The sequence below is a fragment of the Lipotes vexillifer genome, unplaced genomic scaffold, assembly GCF_000442215.2.
Source record: "Lipotes vexillifer unplaced genomic scaffold, Lipotes_vexillifer_v1.1 scaffold22, whole genome shotgun sequence".
In the NCBI taxonomy this organism is placed as follows: Eukaryota; Metazoa; Chordata; class Mammalia; order Artiodactyla; family Lipotidae; genus Lipotes; species Lipotes vexillifer.
The window spans coordinates 2,434,949-2,457,776 of NW_006779050.1; positions in this window are offsets into that span (position 1 = coordinate 2,434,949).

Sequence of the window (22,828 nt, forward strand, 5' to 3'; positions counted from 1 at the left end):
ATATGGAATTTAAGGAAAAAAAATGTCATGAAGAACCTAGGGGTGAAACAGGAATAAAGACACAGACCTACTAGAGAATGGACTTAAGGATATGGGGAGGGGGAAGGGTAAGCTGGGATAAAGCGAGAGAGAGGCATGGACATATATACACTACCAAAAGTAAGGTAGATAGCTAGCGGGAAGCAGCCGCATAGCACAGGGAGATCAGCTCGGTGCTTTGTGACCGCCTGGAGGGGTGGGATGGGGAGGGTGGGAGGGAGGGAGACGAAAGAGGGAAGAGATATGGGAACATATGTATATGTATAACTGATTCACTTTGTTATAAAGCAGAAACTAACACACCATTGTAAAGCAATTATACTCCAATAAAGATGTAAAAATAAATAAATAAATAAAAATAACTCCTCATTTGATCAGGCTTTGTTTAGAAGCCAGTGGCAGAAACTTAAATTAAACCAAGTGAATTTCAAAAAAAGGGTCTTTATTGACTCACACAACTGAAAAATCTAGGCATAGTTGTTATTAAGGTGCTCAATGTATTCATTCATTTAACAATTTTTTATTGAAAAATTATTGTAAGCCAAGCACTATTTGAGGATTTGGGATAGAAAAGTGAACTAAATAAACAACACTCTCTGATATCATGTCACTTATAATAAGCAAATAAATAAATAATGCCAGTGTTTTATTAGAAGTTCTACACTGATTTTCGTTGGATCAGTTAAGCCCTGTGCCCATTCCAGAACCAGTCGTTACGACTATAATAACCCAGATGTGGGTCATGTCTTCACCCTTGAAGCCTGTGAATGCTATCAGTCTATTTGAATTATATGGATTAAGATTGGAGTAGTGGTGATTTCTCAGAAAGAAATGGAGATTCCATTGCCAGGGAGAATAGGTTTCAGGTGGGCCAAAAAAAAAAAAAAAAAGCGTCCATCACAAATCCAAAATCTGTATCTACTACCAAGATCTCTTCTTATGCCTGTCTTGAAGATAATGTCACTTGGGTATTCCATAGGCACCTCAAGCCTGAGACATAAAAAGCTGTACACATTACCTTTCTACCTCCCTTGCAAATGTTATGACCTCATATGTTTCTTACCACAGTGGCTAGTACCACCATCTCTCCATTTACCCAAGTAAAGAAGCTGGAAGTCATCATTCATTTCTACTTTCCCCTACATTCAATGAATCATAAAGTCCTATACATTCTCTATTCTGAATATCTATTAGTTTGGGGCTACCATCCACAGGATTATTGTTGTAGTTCCCTAACTGATTGCTTTGTCTTTATTCTCATCCCTAGTTAATCCATCCTTTATTCTAACTAATTTTTCATGCTGCAGACAGTGATGTTTCTACAAGAAAATACAATTATATGATTTCTTTGATTAATGTCCTATAATCAGTCCCTATTAGAATAATACAGCTTGAAACGTCCCTGCTTAACTCTCCATTTTCCTGTTTAGTTACTATTTACCACTCAGACAGTGCTCTCAGCATACTAAACCCATTCAGTTCCTCTAAGGAACTCACCACTTCCCTCTTATCTTGGGCTGTTGAATATTCTATTTCTTTTCCCTGGAATATATGTATTCCAAGCTAGATCTGACTTTTTTAGGAAATATTTTGACCCATCCTTCCACTGCTCTGGGATGCTACTCTTCTTCTTTAACTTCACTGTAGTTACACATTTTACATTGGCATTTTATTGACTATTTAATTACCAGTAATCAATCATTAGAATTTAAATTTCATGAGAGTAATGATTATGTCTGTCTCAGTCACTATTTTCTCTCTCAGTAACTGGTTCATACTAGTCAAAGTATCATATGGATCAATCAATAGAACTCTGACCTTAAACCTTTTTGTAAAGAAAATTTTAATCATCACATAATAGGCATAAACTTCATTCAAGTTTTTTTTTGTTGTTGTTATTATCGCTGTTCTTTTAGAATTATGGAGTTAACTCTCAGAAAAGTTTGTATAAGAGGCATCACAAAGACTAATCTAAATACCAAAGAAACAGAGAAGAGAATGAGAAAAGAGTTGTGACAGTGAGAGCCAATTTTTCAAAAAACGAAGATGGGCCAATCCCCATTTTATTGTTTACAGTTCATCAGTGGAGGTAGCAGAGATGCAATGAGTGTCATGGAAAACTTATTATAGTTATTATATCTCAGTCAATTGTGGGAGGAGTTGGGAAATGAAGGTCTGGAATGTAGAGTTGGAGGATAAAGGAGGGAGTTGCCAATCAGTTACTCTAGAAGCCAAGTCTATCCAGCTGCTAAAGAGAGTCCCCTCAGTGAAAGCTTGTGGCTATAGGTCTACAGAAAGCTCTTCTACAGCTACCATCTCTGTGGGGTCATGGTCAAGGGCATCTGGTAGTTGTCCTGAAGCCACTGTTGGTCAGTAGGACCTGAAGTAGGGAAGATCTGAACACAGAACAGAGGACAGAGAGGATAAACTGGGCCTGATGGAAACCTCTAAATCTGTCCTTGAAGACATCTGACTGAAAAGAGATCTGCTTCATGTCTGCTTTCTAGCTCTTACTCAAATTTCTAACCTGGACCCACATAGGCGAGGAGTTTCTGGGAAACGTGTTTCCCAGCTTAACAAATTTGACTAGCATCAACTGATGGATGCTAGAGACATGTGTGGCTTTACTTTCCCACCCAATCTGAACCTGGAAAAAAGCAGACATTTAGACATTCTGTGCCCTGTGGAGCAGGGTGACCCTGACTCAGACTTCACACTGAGCAGCTGTAGTGTAAAGAAATGTGCAGAAATGCCAAGAAACCTAAGTAATAATCTAAATAATCTTGAAGATTAAATAAATTCATGGCATATGGGAGAAAGAATGAGATCTAGTCTTAATTATAAGGGTTTTTAAAATAGAAAATATTCTGCCAAGAAATAAAGTACAAAAATTTTAGACTGGGTTTCAATTATAGTTAGAAAATAAATACAATGAGTTAGAAACTTTATATTATGGACTTGGGATGCAAATTAAATGTCCAATAGAAGGTGTCACATAAGTTAGTATATTTTAATATTAGGTGTCTCTGTTGCTGATGTTGAGGTTATACTCTGTAACACTGAATCCTATGGGGCCATCTCTCTTTGAGCTCTTTGCCAATTTCTAATAAGATCTCAGTTTCTTCTCTCACGAACTCTCTCCCATAGCCTTAGAGCTTCTTGCCAGAGGACACTGGGAAAATATTTAACTTCACAATACTCTCTCCACAAAGATGATGCTTTCATCCATGACACAGTCTTTAAAAATCATTAAATAGAATAACACGTCAGCCTGAAACATTTACATTTCGATGCTGTCCCCAATGTCCTCTTCCAAAACACAGGCAGTATGAAGCAAAGTGGCAAAGAAGCTCATCAAACCAACGACAAAAAGATCATATCAAATATAAGTTCTACTGCCCCCCTCTCTAAAGCTACACAAAACCAATTTCTGACAATTTTATCACAGTCATTATGTCCTGGCAGTCAGCCAATAAACCTTCAGATATGCTGAGGTACAGTCTCAGAACACTCTAACAGATAAATGGCAAACTTTAAATGTAATTCCCACAATGCAATTAAATATGGATTTCCCAAAATCACCTCCCTTTGACTAGATAGAACATATAAACTACCTTGGAGAGACATCTATCAAGTAGATTCAAAGTTCACCTTTGTCACTTGTTTTCAAAACCACTGCGGGAAGTTTAATGTTTCATTCAAGTTCATTCCCACAACAATTTCCCTCGCATCTCACCCCAGGAGAAGCTCCTTCTCTGCCCATACTGTATTCTTTCAAATTAATGTGCTTTAATACTGCCATTTAATTCCCTTTCAGGGCCCTTCCTACAATTCTGCCTTTGTCTTAGTTGTTAAGATCTTTTTCCTGGGCACATAAGAGTATTAAGAGTCAGAGCAAAAGATTCTGTGGACAAGCCTTCCCTACTACAGATCATTACTCATTTTCTAGCCTGGAGGCCTAGAACCTCTGTTATAGTTACAATTAATTTTTAATAGAACTAAAACAACTGTGTTGAGAAACGTCATTGGCATGTGACATTTCCATTAAGTGTGGGGGAGGGATGTTTGCCTTTAACACAGCTGCATACACTAGAGAAACTCATGATATACAGTTCTTAAAATTAAGTTTAAAGATACAATGAAATAAATTAACGAGCTAACAAGCAACTTTAATGGAGAATTCTATACTTAACTCAAGTTAACCATTTTTAGGGAGTTAAATACTGAAATTTATTTCCAGATTTTCCATTTTCTTGAATGTTAGTCAACAAAACAAACTAAGAATGTTCAATGTCAAAAAACTTAGAAAATGTAAACCTTATGAGTCTTATAACTTTCTTTTTAAAACAATCATAGCTTTTTTATCTTTAAAGTAGTTTATTAGCTTGTATTTGATGTCGATGTGATTATTTTACGAGAGAATTTGGCTGCCTTAGCTGAGTAGTTGACACTAACCAGGAGAAAATTTAAGATTGAGGTAGTTGCAGACAGCAATGAAGACATCATTCCCTGGAATTCACCTTTTCCCAGGAAACCAACTGCCATATTTGGATAAGTCTCAGTGTCAGAAACTGATGTAAGAGGATAAAGAGCATAATGCTTTAACATATTAAGGCATATGAGATGGGAAGCACAAATTCAGATTTCAAAGCTGGAATTAATGCAGATATAATTATTTTTGGAAAGAACAATACCAAACCTTTCTACTAAAAAAGGAAAATGAGTCAATATCCCAGGCAAGACATCAAAGTGAAACTATTTATATATATACATCTGAAACAGACAGGAACTACACTAACTTCCTGAACATATTCCACTGAAATACTTTAACATTATTTGAGCTAAAATAAAGGAGTAAACGATGCCATTATGTAATTCAGCACCCAAATTCTATTTAGGGGCTCTATTAAGCAATGCTGATACTATTATATGAGTTAATCATAACGCATGAAGTTTAAATTTAGAGCTCCAGAAAATCCAACTCTACCTTTAATAGAACACTAAACGTTCATCCACCAGAGGGCAATGGTGCATACTTACAGCTCAGCTCTGACCAGGGAAAGGGGGAGAACCCGTGGGAAGGAAAGTGTGGGGCAGCCAACATGCAAAGCATGATACAGTTAGAATTTATTAAAAATATCCCCAAGGTTTGTTACTAATGAGAGATAAGGCATTTCAGATCTTCAAGATTTATTGAGATGTTGGTAGAAAGAGCCAAGAAAGTGGGGGAATCAGCTTCTGAAATGCTTTATCTCAAATCAGTCAGCCGATTTAAGTGGTGGGGATTATGCAGTTCTCTCTCTGTCTCTCTTATACTTTTAAACTCTGTTTCTTACCTTTTTCACTTAATACTATTAAAAATCATCTGGTCATATTCTTTTATGCAACAATAAAAACAGTGGTAACTAATATTTATTGGGTATTAATAATTTTGTCAGGTACTGTCTTAAAGTCTTTACATATACTGTATGTTATGAACTGAACATTTATGTTCCTCCAAAATTCATATGTTGAAGTCCTACCCCCCAATTTAATGGTTTTAGAAGGTGGGCCTTTGGGAGGTAATTAGGATTAGATGAGGTTAGGAGGGTGGAGCCCCCATGATGGGACCAGTGCTCTTCTAAGTGTCATGAGAGAACTGGTTTCCTCTCTCTGCTCTCTGCCACGTGAGGATGCAGGGAGAAGGGGCAATCAGTTGCAAGGCCCTCACAGGAACCTGACCATGCTAGCAACCTGATCTCAGACTTCCAGCCTCCAGAACTGTGAGAAATAAACTTCTGTTGTTTATAAGCCACCCAGTCTATAGAACTTTGCTACAGCAGCCCAAAGGGACTAAGATGCTATATTAACTCATTTATTTTCTCAGTAACTCTGTTGTATATGTGTTCCCATTATTTCCATTTAAAGGTGAACAAACTGAGGTTAAGTAACTTTTGCACATCTAGCTTATTGCTCCTCACTGGTGAATCATATTTTAGCATATTTCCTCTACTACATACTTATATATTATGGTACTTCAGAGGCATAGATTGCTTCCACCTCCCCACTACGGCCAACCTTACTGCAGTGAACCCACTCAAATTTTCCTCCTGTCCAGAGCTATAAAATGTGTACATATACATACATACATATATATATATATATATATATATATATATATATATGGGGTTAAAAGGTACAAATTTCCAGTTGTAAAATAAATAAGTCCTGGGGATGTAACGTACAACATGGCCACAACAGTTAATGACACTGTACTGTATATATGAAAGTTGCTAAGAGGGTAGATCATAAAATTTCTCATCACAAGAAAAAAATGTAAAACTCTATGTGGTGCTAGATTAACTAGACTTATTGTGGTGATCATTTTGCAATATACACAAATATCGACTCTATGTTGTACATGTAAAACTAATATGCTATATGTTATTTATATTTCAAAGAATTTATGGAAAATGTGGAGATAATTAACATATTTTCTAGGTTAAGGTTCATATCTATAAAGACATTTTATATTTTCCATGTATTCAGAAGTTTTTACATCCTTTAATAGATTTTATTCATTGATTCATTCATTCATTTACTTTTTAGTGAGACAAAATTCACATAACATAAAATTTTATGTTAAAGTGCACAATTCAATGGCATTTATAATATCCACAATGTTGTGCAACCACCACTTCTATCAATTTAGAGAGCATTTCCAACACCCCAAAATAAAACCTCGTACTCACTAAGCAAGTCAACTCCCCCAATTTCCCCCTTTCCCCAGCCACTGGCAACCACCAGTTTACTTTCTGTCTCTCTGGATTTATCTATTCTGGATAACTCATACAATACGATAAATAGATTCATGTAATATATGACTCTCTGTCTGGCTTATTTCACTTAGCATAATGTTTTCAAGGTTTATTCACGTTGTAGCGTGTATCAGAATTTTATTCCTTTTTAAGGCTGAATAATATTACATGCTAATATATATACCACATTTTGTTTATCCATTTATCTTTTGAGCTACACTTGGGTTGTTTCTACCTTTTGGCCATGAATAATGCTGCTACGAACATTGGTATGAAAGCTTCTGTAGCAGTTTTATTCTTAATAGACAAAACTGGCCAGAAATCCAGATGTCTTTCAACAGGTGAATGGTTAAACAAACTCATATACCCATACCATGGAATACTACTCAGGAATAAAAACGAATGAACCATTAATACATACAACAGTTTGAAGTTCCAGAGAATTGTGCTAAGAAAAGCCAATCTTTTGGCTTTTAAAAAATCCTTTTTTTAAAAAGATTACACATTGACACTGTATGATTCCATTTATGGAACATTCTTGAAATGAGAAAATAAGGGGAGGAGAGAAGTAGATGACAACATGACAGGTTTCTGTGGAATGGAAATGTTCTGTACCTTGACCTATATCAATGTCAATATCCTGGTTTTGATATTGTACTACTGTTTTACAAGATGTTACTACTGGGGGAAATTGGGCAAAGGGTACAGTAAATCCCTCTATGTTATTTATTACAACTGCATGTGAATCTATAGTTTTCACAAAACAAAACATTTAACTAAAGAACAAAATGAAGAAAGGGAAGGGGGGAGAGGACAGAAGTAAGGAAGTGAGGAAGGTGGGAGAGAATGAAGAAGGAAAGGAATATCACTCAGCTATTCAAATATACAATACAAAATCCATCTGAATTTTGATCAGGACTTGGTTTAGATTCCAGCCAGACAAGCATAATATTTCCACAATTCTTCCATGTTGTAGCATATATCAATACTTCATTCTTTTTTATGGCTAAATAATATTCCTCTGTATGAATATACTACATTTTGTTTATCCACTTTTCTGTTGATGGACGCTTTCTTCCCACCTTTTGGCTATTGTACACAGTGCTGCTATGAATATTCATGTACAATGATTTGTCTGAGTACCTATTCTCAATTCTTTAACTTTATACCTTAGAGAATTGCTGGGTCATATCTATGTTTAACTTTTCGATGAATCCCTAATTGTTTTGCACAATGACTGCTCCATTTTATATCCCACCAGCAATGTATGAGGATTCCCATTTTTCCACATCCTCTCCAGCTCTTATTATTTTCCATTTTCTTTATTTTAGCCATTCTAATGGATGTGAAGTGGTATCTCGTTGTAGCCTTGATTTGTACTTCCATAATGACTAATTATGTTGAGCATCTTTTCATTTGTGCTCCTTTAATAGATTTTTCATGTTTTTCTCTGAGGAGCTTTGTGCGTAGTTTGTTATTTTTAATTGTATTATTTTATAACAAAAGTTATTTATTTTACAATTTATTTCTCTTATAAATTTAATCCCATTTTAAAATTCTATTTGTTTGATGCTGGAGTCTTAACCACTGGACTACCAGGGAACTCAATGCTGGTAAAGAACTGGGTCACTGATTTTCTAAGTTCAACTTTCATTCAGGTGAACAGTCTTTTATTATTTAAAAATTGTTTACTATTGAATTGTCTATACAGATTTTTTTCTTCCCTTATAATCCTTATACTCTTTCTGCTTATTTCACAAATGTTGGGTGTCTTAGTCCATTTGGGCTGCTGTAACAAAATACCACAGACTGTGTGGCTTATAAACAGCAGAAATGTATTGCTTACAGTTCTGGAGGCTGGAAGTCTGAGATGAGGGTGCCTGTGTAGTCACATAGGGCCTTCCTCTGGGTCACAGACTTTTCACTGTATCCCCACATGACAGAAGAAGGCAAGGGTACTCCCTGGGATCTCTTTCATAAGGACATTAATTTCATTCATAAGGATGACCTAATCACCTCCCAAAGGCCCCCGCCTACTAATACCATCACATTGGGAATTTGGATTTCAACATATTAATTTGGTGGAGAGGGTGGGGGCAGACAGATTCAGATCACAGCAGTTGGCAGTGATCTTCAATATTATGCTAAAAAGTAGTTGTGATGATGAACATCCATATCATATTCCTGATCTTATGCACCTAAATTCATCTAAATTTCCTCAATTAAGGTTGCTTTCTTTCTGTAGGTTTATGGTATACAGATTTTTATTGTTAAGAAAATTCAATCTAGTCCTTGTTTTATGAGATTTTAAAAACCAAATAGAGGTAATTTTAATGTAATTTTATGACATGCTTTATCTGCATCGTTGTAATACTCAAATAATTATGTGGTAAAAAGAAGGTGGTTTAAAAAAATAATAGTTTATGATGTTGAACCATCCTTAGTTTCCTAATGTATTTTGGACTTAGATAAAATTTACTTAAGATATTACTTCTAGATTTAAAATGAAAAGGGTCTATCATGTATTTTTCTTACACTGTTCTCATCTGGTTTTACAGTAGTATTGTGCTAGTCTCATAAGTGAACTTGTCCTTTTTTCTATTTCTTGAAATAAAATACGTATGGTAGTTATTTCTGTTTATAGGAAGTTCAGCAAAATTCAGATATAAAGACCTGGGTTTTTGGTGGGAGAATAGGGGTAGGAAAGGAGGAAAATGGTGTATCTTTCATTTATCATTTCAACTTCTTTCAATAATTTAAGTTTTCTATCCTGGGCTCTGGACACTAAATATATCAATTGCATCTCCAGCCATTGTGACAATTATAAATACTCAGATTTCCAGAGGGCAGCTAGGAACTGACATTGCCTCTGACTGAAAACAATGTATAGGTTATCAACTTTATTAGCATATTTATATTATTCAAAGTATTCATATATTATTTTTTTAAAATCTCTGTTATATCTGAGGTTACTTTCCCCTTTCCTGGTATATTTTTGCTTTGCATCTTCCTTTTTGTCCCTAAATAAATCTTGCCAAAATTCTGACCTCTCTCATTATTTATTTAAACCAATTCTGCTTTTATGTTTGTTGTATTCTTGTTTCATTGGCATTGTTCTGTTGCTCTTTTTCAAAAGGAAATTAGTATGACTTCAATATTTCCTGCTTTGTGACTAATCTATACAAGGCTATAACTTCCTTTCCAAATTCTGCTTTAGCTGTATACAGTAAATTTTAACTGTAGTGTTTTCATTTTTGTTCAGTTCCTACCATTTTATAATTTCCCTAAAGATGTGCTCTTTAACTCAAGGGTTTTTTTTTTTTCCATAGTACATTATTTAGTTTTTTCTAGACATTAGGGATTTTTTAAAAGTTCCTTTAATTAGTAATTTCTAATTTTATTGCTTTGTGATCAGAGAACACATTAAGTATAATATTTGCTTTTCTAATATATTGAAGCTTCTAAATGGCCTTGAGAAAATTTAATTTTTGACTGCTTCTTCTTTAGTCACATAACAGTATTTAATAAATACTCTGTTTCTGGTACTCTTTTAAGCACTTAGGAAAGTTAGTGAATAAAACAGACAAAATCTCTTTCCTCAAGGAGCTTATATTCTACCAGAAAGAAAAAGATAATTAACACTAGCTAATAGATAAATGGAAAGTTAGAAATAGACAAATGCTATGGGAAGAAAAATGGAGAGTTGGGTAAAGCAGATTGGGAATGCCAAGTAGGGTATGATTTCAATTTTAAAAGATAGAATGATCAAGGTTGGCTTTATTGAAAAGGTGGCATTGAACAGACAGCAAAAGGAGATGAGAGAATTAATCACTAAGATATCTGGAAGAATATCCTTTCAGGCAGAAGGGCCAGCCCATGCAGTGTCCTTTGGTAGCCAGATTCTTCAAGGAATGGGTGGTAATGGAGGCCAAATGATGGAGTCTCTTGGGCCACTGTAAAAACTCTGGCTTTTATTTGGACAGAGATAGGAGCTTTCAGAAGTTTTTGAACAAAGGAGTGATGAGTCTCACATTTTAAACACCGGCTATTGAGTGAGTTATTGACTATGGGGTCAAGAATGGAAGGAAGGAGAAGAGTTAGGAGATGACAGCAATAATCAAGACAATCAGTGCTGAGGAATCACATCATGGACGTTGCAGTGCAGACAGTGAATTATGACTGGATTATGAGTATATTTTTAAGATGGTGCAAACAGGTTTCCTGATACATCAGATGTAGGGAGTGAGAGAAGAAAGGAATATAGGATGTTTCCACATTGTAGGTAAAAGTAGGTTTGGGGAATGATAAAATTTCAACAAGATAACTTTGAGATGTGGACTAATAAACTAAATATTCAGGTCAGAAGAAATGTGTGGGCTGGAGATACACATGTGGGAGATGTTTGTAAGATTGGATGAGAGCTAAAAAAAAAATGTGTAATTTTGATTTGATGAAAGTAAAGTTCTCTGTGTATCTATTAATTAGATCTAATTATTATTTAAATATTTTACATCTTTGCTTGCATATGTGTTCATGATTTGTAGATGACAGTATAGAACCTGAAACCATAGTGCCAGAGTTTTAATTCTGGCTTAAGCATTTTCTGGCTTTGGGCAAGTTGCTGAACCATTCTGTGCTGCACTTTTCTCATCTATTAAATGTGTAAGGCAAGTATTGATAATACCTGTATCTTTTGGTTGTTATGAGGATTAATGTGTTATATAAAGTGCTTAGAACAGCAAATGACATATAGTAATCACTTTATATGTGTTTGCTACTATTAGTATCACTAGCATTATTATTTTACCATCATAAACTTCTTTTTCCTCAGTAATAGATTTCATTTCAAATTCCATTTTGTCTGATGGTATGACTGCTACCACATATTTCTTTATGCTCAGTATATATTTTTACTTTTCCTTTGCTTGCATTTTCCTTTGATTTAAATATGTTATCCTTTTGACAATATATTGCTAAACTTGTTTTCCTTGATTCTATCAGAGAATCTGCTTTTTATTTCAATTTGTATGTTTCATTTAGAATTCTTGTAGTATTTGTTACACTAAGATTTATCTGTAGCATTATATTTTCATTTACCATTGTATTTTTGTGTCTTTTTTTCTGGTTTTCTGTTTCCATAGTACACATGGCATTTTTTCTTTCTGCTGGTTTATAAGTCATGTATTTTTTATTTTGCTACTGGTTACTCCTAACTTAGTGAGACCCATTCTTTTTTTTTCCTTATCAGTGGTTTAAACTTCTCATGATCTATACCTTCCACCTAAACAAATTAGCTTCTCTCTTTATATTTGTCATCTTCCCCCTGCCAGCCATGTAGATATTATCTTTTTCTTTAATAGTCTCTGCTATTTGGATTATCTTTCTTCCTTCTCTTTTTTTTCTTGCATTTTTTTAGAGCATGTATGTCTAGTTAATGCTCACCATTATTTCTCATACATGTCATGTGACCTCCTGGGTTTCTTTCTCTTCTTAGTGGAGAGTGCCATCACAAAGAATTTTCAAAGTGGATTTCTGCATAGTAATATTCAATATAGGAACATTTTTATATTGCCCTCTTCCTTAAAGGATAATAGCTAAATTATAAAATTCTAGATTTGGTATTCTTTTCCTTTAAACGTTTTATTTGATTTTTTACTTACTCTGTTTAGTATGCCTCTAGTCAACTGTTGACAAAGCAACTTAATTTTTGCTTTCTTTTGAGTAATCTGCTTTCATTCTTTGAAAGTTTTTACAATGCTCTCCTTTTATTAAATTTTACTATTATGTATCTGTTTGTGCCCCTACCCCAAGGACATAAGCCCTTAGTCCCATAGCATGATTCTAACTCCTAGGTTGGACCCTTACTTCGAGGGTATAGTATTTCTGATGTCTCAACTGAAATACAGTTAGTTCACGTGAAGGTTCATAACCGCGGAATCTGCAACCAGCTGTATAAGGAACTGGCTCCAGCCACCAGCAGGCCGACACTAGATCTTGGAACCCAGGCCATGCAACCACCCACACCAAACCCAGCTCTGCCCATCAGCGAGCCAACTCTAGCCCCAGGACCCTGTGGGTTTCCACAGCAAGCCACACTGTGACCTAGCATTGCCAAACATGACTGGCAGACTCCACACAAAGCAGGACTGGCAATGAACTGAACTAGGGGCCAGCCACCCCTGGCAGACTGCCCAGAGTGGTTAGCCCATCACAAGAGAAGGACCCATTCAGCTCACATAGGGGGTATCCTAGAGCATATAGGTAGGGTGACAAGAGGGGATGAATCTACTTGCATGCATAGGATGTCTCCTACAAAAGGTCACTTCTCCAAGGTCAGGAAACATAATCAACCCACCAGATACACAGAAATAAAAACAACAAATTAGTAAAAATGAGGTGACAGAGAAACATGTTCCAAATAAAGGAAAAAGGTAAATGCCAGAAAAATAACTAAATGAAGCAGAGATAGGCAATCTATCTGAGAGAGAGAGAGAGTTCAAGGTAATGATCATAAAGATGATCAAAAAACTTGGGAGGAAAATGAATGAACAGAGGGAGAAGTTAGAAGCTTTTAACAAAGAGTTAAAAAAATAAGGAAGAACCAAACAGAGATGAAAAATACAATAACAAAACTAAAAAAATACACTAGAAGAAATCAACAGTACATTAAATGATACAGAGGAATGGATCAGCGAGCTGGAAGACAGAGTAGTGGAAATCACTAAGGCTGAACAGAAAAAAGAAAAAATAATAAAAAGAAATGAAGACAGTTTAAGAGACCTCTGAGACAACATCAAGGGTACTAACATTTGCATTATATTATATGGGGTCCCAGAAGGAGAAGAGAGAATGTGGCAGAAGAGTTATTTGAAGATATAATAGCTGAAAAATTCCCTAACCTGTGAAATGAAACAGACATGCAAGTCCAGAAAGCACAGAAAGCCCCAAACAAGATCAACCCAAGTGGATCACATCAAAATACACTGTAATTAAAATGGCAAAAATTAAAGAAATGCAACAGAATACACATAATTTTCAAGTGCACATGGAACACCGTCCAGGATAGATCACATGCTAGGCCACAAAACAAGCCTCCATAAATTTAAGAAAACTGGAATCACATCAATGATCTTTTCTGACCACAATGCTATGAGACCAGAAGTCAACAATAAAAAAAATGCAAAAAACACAAACATGTGGAGGCTAAACAATATGCTACTAAATAACCAATGGATAACTGAAGAAATCAAAGAAGAAATAAAACAATACCTGAAGAAAAATAAAAACAAAAACACAATGATCCAAAATCTATGGGCTGCAGCAAAAGCAGTTCTAAGAAGTAAGTTTATAATGATATGAGCCTACATCAGTAAACAAGAAAAATGTCGAGTAAACAGCCTAAACTTACACCAAAAGCAACTAGAAAAAGATGAACAAACAGAACCCAAAGTTAGTAGGAGGAAAGAAATAAAGAACAGAGCAGAAATAAATGAAATAGAAAAAAACAATAGAAAAGGTCAATGAAACTAAGAGCTGGTTTTTGAAAAGATAAACAAAATTAATAAACCTTCATCCAGACTCATCAAGAAAAAGAGATGGCCCAAATCAATAAAACCAGAAATGAAGAAAGAAAGGTTAAAAATGACACTACAGAAATACAAATGATCATAAGAAATTATTACAAACAACGATATGCCAATAAAATGCACAACCTAGAAGAAATGGACAAATTTCTAGAAAAGTATAGTCTGTCACAACTGAACCAGGAAGAAATAGAAAATATGAAGAGACCAATTGCCAGTAATGAAAAAAAATCCCAACAAACAAAAGTCCAGGACAAGAGAAATTTGCAGGTGAATTCTACCAAATTTTTTTAAAGAAGAGTTAACACCTATACTTCTCAAACTTTTCCAAAAAAATGCAGAGAAAGGAGTGCTCCCAAACTCATTTTATGAGGCCAGGATCACCCTGATACCAAAATCAGACAAAGATATCACAAAAAAAGAAAATCATAGGCCAATATCACTGATGAACACAGATACAAAAATCCTCAATAAAATGTTAGCAAATCAAATCCAAAAATACATTAAGAGGATCATACACCATGATCAAGTGGGATTTATCCCAGGGATGCAAGAATGGTTCAATATCTGCAAATTAATCAATGTGATATACCACATTAACAAATTTAAGAATAAAAGTAATATGATCAACTCAACAGGTGCAGAAGAAGCTTTTGACAAAATTCAACACCGATTTATGATAAAAACTCTCCACAAAGTGGGTATTGAGGAAACATACTTCAACATAATAAAATCCATATATGAAAAGCCCACAGCTAACATCATACTTAACAGTGCAAAGCTGAAAGTATTTCCTCTAAGATCATGAAAAAGACAAGGATGCTCACTCTCACCACTTTTAAGCAACATAGTTTTGGAAGTCCTAGCCACAGCAATGAGATAAGAAAAAGAAATAAAAAGAATCCAAATTGGAAAAGAAGTAGAACTGTCACTGTTAATGACATGACACAACACATAGAAAATTCTAAAGGCACTACCAAAAAACTACTAGAGTTCTTTAACGAATTTGGTAAAATTGCAGGATACAAAAGTAATACACAAAAATCTTTTGCATTTCCACACACTAACAATAAACTATCAGAAAGAGAAATTAAGGAAACAATCACATTTACAATGGAATCAAAAAGAATAAAAAACCTAGGAAAATATCCATCTAAGAAGGTAAAAGACCTGCACTTGGAAAACTGTAAGACACTGATGAAAGAAATCAAAGAAGACACATACTGATGGAAAGATATACTGTGTTCATGGACTGAAAAAATTAATATTGTTAGTATGACCATGTTACCCAAGGCGATCTACTGATTCAATGTAATCTCTATCAAAATGCCAATGGCATTTTTCACAGAACCAGAACAAACAAGTTAAAACTATTTATGGAAATACAAAAGACCCCAAATAGCCAAAACAATCTTGAGAGAGAATAACAGAGCTAGAACAGGGAAGTATCACACTCCCTGACTTCAGACTATAGTTCAAAGCTACAGTAGTCAAAACAGTATGGTACTGTAATGAAAACAGACACATTAAAAAAAAAAAAGACACAGAGATCACTGGAACAGGATAGTCCATAAATAAACCCACACATTTATGGTCAGCTAATCTATGACAAAGGAGGCAAGAATACACAATGGGGGAAAAGACAGTCTCTTCAATAAGCAGTATTGGGAAAACTGGACAGCTACATCTAAAGCAATGAAATTAAAACACTTTCTCACACCATAAACAAAAATAAAGTCAAACATGGATTAATAATCTACATTTAAGATCAGAAACCATAAAACTCCTTGAAGAAAACAAAGGCATATTTGACAGAAATTGTAGCAATATTTTTTTGGATCTATCTCCTAAGGCAAAGGAAACAAAAGAAAAAACAAACAGATGGGACATAATTAAACTTCAAGGCATTTGCAGAGCAAAGAAAACCACTAACAACAAAAAAATAGCTTACTAAATAGGAGGAAACATTTGGAAATGATATGACTAATAAGGGGTTAATATTCAAAACATACAAACAAACAGCTCATACAACTCAATATCAAAAAAGCAAACAACCTGATTAAATATTGGACAGGTTACCTGAATAGATATTTTTCCAAATAAGATACACAGATGGCCAACAGGCACATGAAAAGAGGCTCAACTTTTCTCTGGTGATTAGCGATGCATTGAGATATCACCACACACCTGTGAGAATGACTATCATCAAAAAAGACTACAGTAACAAACATTGGCAAGGATGTGGAGAAAAGGAAACTCTTGCACACTGCTGGTGGGAATGTGTTGATAAATTGGTGCAGCCACTGTGGAAAACGGCATAAAGTTTCCTCAAAAAACTAAAAAATGGAACTACCATATGATCCAGCAATTCCACTCTTGGGTATATATCCAAGGAAAATGAACACACTAACTTGAAAAGATACATGCACCCCAATGTTCACAGCAGCATTATTTACAAAAGTCAAGATATGGAAGCAACCTAAGTGTCCATCAACAGATGACTAGGTAAATAAGATATGGTGTATACATGCACAATGGAATACTACTCAGACATAAGAAAGAATGCAATTTTGCCATTTTCAACAACATGGATGGACTTGGAGGTATTATGCTAGTAAAATACGTCAGACAAAGACAAATACTGTATGTTATCACTTATATATGGAATCTAAAAGATAAAACAAATGTATGAATATAATGAAACAGAAACAGACTCACAGGGCTTCCCTGGTGGCACAGTGGTTAAGAATCTGCCTGGCAATGCAGGGGACACAGGTTCGAGCTCTGGTCTGGGAAGATCCCACATGCTGCGGAGCAACTAAGCCTGAGCACCACAGCTACTGAGCCTGCGCTCTAGAGCCTGTGAGCCACAGCTACTGATCCCACATGCCACAACTACTGAAGCTCAAGTGCCTAGCACCCATGCTCTGCAACAAGCCAATGCAATAAGAAGCCCACAAACCACAACAAAGAGTAGCCCCTGCTCGCTGCAACTAGAGAAAGCTGCGTGCAGCAATTGAGACCCAACACAGCCAAAAATAAATAAATAAATAAATAAATAAATAAACAGACTCACAGATATACAGAACAAAGTAGTGGTTACCAGTAGGGAGAGGGTGGAAGGGAGGGGCAAGATTGGTGTAGGGGATTAAGAGGTACAAACTATGTATAAAATAAATAAGCTACAAGAATATATTGTACAGCACAAGGAACAGAGCCAATATTTTATAATAACTTTAAATGGGGTATAATCTACATTGAATTTGTATCACTGTTGTACATGTGAAACTAATATAATGTTGTAAATTACAATACTGCAATATTTTTAACTTAAAAATTAACAAAATTATAGATGTAGCTTACACTATATTTTTATTGACATTGCTGACACAGATGATTACAAAAGTTAGATTTCTAACTATAGTATATATTTTGTAAAGTCCATATTTCTAATCTGACTTCACTTAGAAAGGTAAGTAGAAATAGGGATGGAGTAATGCTGATGGTGGAGGGAAGATATATAGTATAGGGCCAATAATATTATAAATATAATTTCCAACTTTGAGAATAATATTTGCTTCAAAATATGTGCCAGAAAATTAGTCATCAGTGTTGCTTGCAATCATTTCACTAACACAGGGGAAAAGGAACTTAGAAAATATAACAGTAAAGTACCAGAAGTCAGTCATCCCTCCTCATTTAAAGAATGCTTCCTGAAACTTCAAACTGGAAATGGTGCATTTATGGAAGAGAAATGGAAGTGAGTCAATTAAAAAGTTTTTGCTCCTGGACATTCTCCAGCTTTGCAGTACCATGTGAATTTCACCTAACACAACCATGGTCTAATCCAGCTACAGCTAAAACCCCACACCAGGCAGTGATCAGGCCTCACTTGCATTGTTGGACTCTTAAGTAAACGGAGGAGCACATGAGGAACGCATGCTTTCACATGTTCTGCAGGGTGAACTTCGACCATAGACCAAAGCACTTATTTCTAAAACCTGTAATCCTTTTTCTTATTATTAAAGAAGTCTTTAAATTCACTTATTACCATTTTGCCTGCAGATAACCACAATTATGGAGACTAAAAACAAAATTAGGTTCTTTTCCTATGACAGTATAGTGCAGTAGATGATCATGGGACTGGAATCAGACAAACTTAAGACTTTAATTGTGGCTTCACCACTTCCTAACTCTGTAATCATTGGTTTGTAACTTGTCTAAAACACATCTTCCTCTGGCAAAATGTGGAGGACAACAATGGCATCTATGGCAAAAGGCTGTTGAAAGGAATAAAGTAAATAATACAAGTGCATGGCACTTACTGAATAAATGATAAATATTATTTATAATATAACCAAGGAGATGAAATAATACAATTCTATTATTACCCCGAAATAACAGTCTTACTTTTTATAAAAGTTAAACATAACTTACATAAAAACTTAAAAAAATTAAAATCAACCCAAAGCTTAAAATTCAAACTTCATACTTTCATAAAACATTAGAGGTGTCATAAATAGTCTGGCAATAAAAACTAATTTCAAAATGAAATATTTTCAGGAAGAATTTATCCTTACTGAAAAGTTCCATAAGCTACATTTCAGCAAGTTTCATCATTATAAAGGTAACCATGAATTACACTATATGTGTTACAAAGATCTTAGAAAAAAGAAGAACACAAAATAAAAGAGTGGTAAGAAAGTGATTATGTCCTAAGATACACAGTTTTATCATTGATTGCATCATCCTTTTGCGGCTTGACCACCCAGATGCAATTTACAGTTAGTAAAGTGGTGCAGTTAGTACCACTTATTCCAGTGAAAACTTCATTATGCTCCAGCCCTTGCACAATTTATTTCCTCCTTTATTCTTCTTTTTTTTTTATTACTTTATTCTTACCATACGTTTACTTCTAGAAAATGGATTTTATTGAACAAAATCTGCTCTGAGCATTCAGATTTGAGTTAACTTGAAACCATTTACTGAAAAGGTGGAGAGTCCATATATCACATTTCAACAAACACATCACACTTTGTGGAATAAGAATAGTATATTTTAATTGGTCTTGAAGTAAGTTAAGCAAACTCTTCTAGGGAATTTGCTAACTCTATTGAAAGGAATAATTCGAACTTACATTTCAATATACATTATTTTAACAGTTGACACAATACATGCTATATCATAGGTATTATAATATGTTCATATATGCAACCACTGCTTTATCAATATAAAGCAAAGATAATCACTCTCTGCTCATTTCTGTAATTTAAAATTCAGTTGTTTTCAACTTTTTTTTTTATCTGCTCAATAAATGACCAATCTGGGGGCTTCCCTGGTGGCGCAGTGGTTGAGAATCTGCCTGCTAGTGCAGGGGACACGGGTTCGAGCCCTGGTCTGGGAAGATCCCACATGCCGTGGAGCAACTAGATCCGTGAGCCACAACTGCTGAGCCTGCGCGTCTGGAGCTTGTGCTCCGCAACAAGAGAGGCCGCGATAGTGAGAGGCCCGTGCAATGTGATGAAGAGTGGCTCCCTCTTGCCACAACTGGTGACGCACATAAACGAAGACCCAACACAGTCAAAAATAAAATAAATAAATAGCTGCTATTAAAAAACAAAACAAAACAAAAAACAAAACCTTAAGACCTGATCTCATTAAAAAAAATAAAAAATAAAAAAAATAAATGACCAATCTGTATGTCACTGATTTTAGTCTGCAAACCTTGTTTGTTCTGTCAGTTGCGTATAAAACATTTTACTGAAAAGAATGAAAATTCACTTAAGTGTCCATATTCTCTTTCCTGAGTTGACTATCATACAGATTAGTCTTCTGAGTATGATTAAGATGAGATTAGAACTCCCCTTTTTTCTGTCTGGGTGTTCTTTTCTGCCCCAATTTTTGTCCTTCAATGTTGATACTTGGACATTATTTTCTGATCCAGGAGTTACAGGCAAATATTAAGAGGACTTGGGTTCACAGAATTTCTTGAATCTATGAATTGATATATTTCATCAGTTTTTGTGTGTATTTAGTATTTGTGGATAATTAACCAAGAAACTGGCAACAATGATTTTTCTCTTGTGATCTGGGGCCAGGAGTAAAAGGCATATTTATTTTCCACCTCTACAATTTTCAATTGTTTGTTTATCATTACCATTTTGACCACTTAACAAGAAATTTGCACTGACTTTAGAATTTGGGCAATATTTGAAAATGGAGTGGGAAAATTCAAGAAGATTAAACACTTTCTCGGATTGTGGAAGTGATAAAAATCTGTCACCTTGGTTAAATTTTATATGTGTATATGGACATTTATAATATTGAACAGAGACATGATTAAAATTATATCCTGGCTTAGCTTTCAATTTAGTTGTATTTTGATAGGTAAAGGATATATACTGCTTACAAATAAGTCACAGAAAATAAACAGATGTTGGTCAATACTTTATGAGAAAAAGTCAATATCACATTCATTAAAGTTTCTTTAAAAAGAAACAGAAATTAACTTTTTTGAGTATCTTATATGTGCCTAGCATAGCAAGACCTGTTATGATTAAATTCCATAATAAACTAAACTTTTAAAAATTTTATAAATGTATTTAAATTGAGCAACCTTATAAGACCTGGAAATATGAAGCACTGTTACACATTCTGACCGATGATATTTATTTGGTATTTTATTTAAATAGAATTGAAGATATATATATATACATTCCTCTTTCTTTTCTCATTCCCCTTCCCATTCTCCTTCTCTATCCTTAATTTGCCTTTCCTTTCTTCCTTCATCCCTCTGAATAATTAACTTCAAAGACATTAGGTGAGGCTGAACCAGGTAGGTGTCTGCACTGGGGAGACAGAATGAGTCATGGTGGTCTAGATGGAGGAAGAGGTGCCCAAACAGGGCAAGGAAGGCTTCTGCATAGAAGGGCTGCCAGGTCTGGGCATTGAAAACCAAGAAGGACAAAAAAGAATATCCATGCATTAGAACATCCCGTTGTAGGGTATCAGAATTCAAGCAGGGTGAGTAGGGCACCCCTGCAGAGGGTTGACCTAATGAGGGGTACTAGAGCCTAAATGTGGAGGGGAGGAATGACCAGGACAGGTGTCAAAGCCCAGACTGTGGGGAAATCATCCACTCAAGGGACAGTCTCACTTTAGAACCTGAAGACAGAGAAGAGGGGATTCAAGCAGGAAGGCCTGGCATGGATTGTTATAACCTGAGTGAGATGAGGAGGTGTCCATGCATAGCAGCTACCTGGCACAGCATGCCAGAAATCAAGCAGGTTGGGAAGAGCATCTATATGGAAGGATGAGCTGACAGGAAGTGTTTGAGTTCAATTAGGGTAAAGCAGGCATCAACATGGGGGCAGGAGGTGCGCAGCCTGGCTTGAGGATGTGCATTTCAAGTGGAGTAAAGAGAATGCCCATGTTGGCAGGTGGCAGGGGATGGAGGAGTGGGGAAGCAGCAGTATATGAGAACTTAAGTGTGATTAGAAGGGTGTCTGCAAAGAGGAAGGGCATTGTGCCAGAAAGCAGGAGATAATCAAAGAATGATGGGCACATGTCAAAAGGACACAGAAGCCCTACTGAAGGGGTTCACCCTGGTCAAATCTGGGACAATATGAGCATCAAAATAAATAATGACAGTAAAGAATAAGAAACCATAGGTCAATATTGATACAAATAAGTGAATAAATTGACAGTGTGATTAATGTATCAGTTTTCTGCTGCTGTATCACAAATTACCCCAGTCTTAGTGGCTTTAAACAACACACATTTGTTGTTACTTAGTTTCTGTAGGTCACAAGTCTGGGCACTGCTTAGCTAGGTTTTTATTCAGGGCCTTCCTTGCCAGACTGCAATCCAGCTGTCAGACAGGGCTGTGGTCTCAACAGAGGCTCAACTAGGGAAACACCTGCTTCCAAACTTCCTCAGGTGGTTGGCAGAATTAATTTCCTTGCAGTTGAAGGACTGAGGGTTTTGATTTTTTGCTGAAAATCACCCTCAGCTCTTAGAGGCCACCTCCAATCCCTTACTATGTGAGCTTCTCTAACACTGCCACTTATTTCATGGCAGCTGTCTTCTTCAAAACCAGCAACAGAGGCTCCAGTCTACTGGAAAACAAAGTCTTAATACAATGTAAAGTAACAATTACGGGAGTGACATTCTGTCACCTTTGCCACATTATCTTGATGAGAAAGAAGCAAGTCATAGGACTCACCCATACTCAAGGTGAGGAGATTATACAGGGTATGAATTCAAAAATGAAGGGCTCTCAGGGTCTGATTAGGGTTTACCCACCACCAACACTATTGGCCTCTGCCTCCCCATGATTCATTCCCTTCCATATGCAAATGCATACTTGCATATATCATTAGTGGAATTATAAATCATTAAACATTTTCT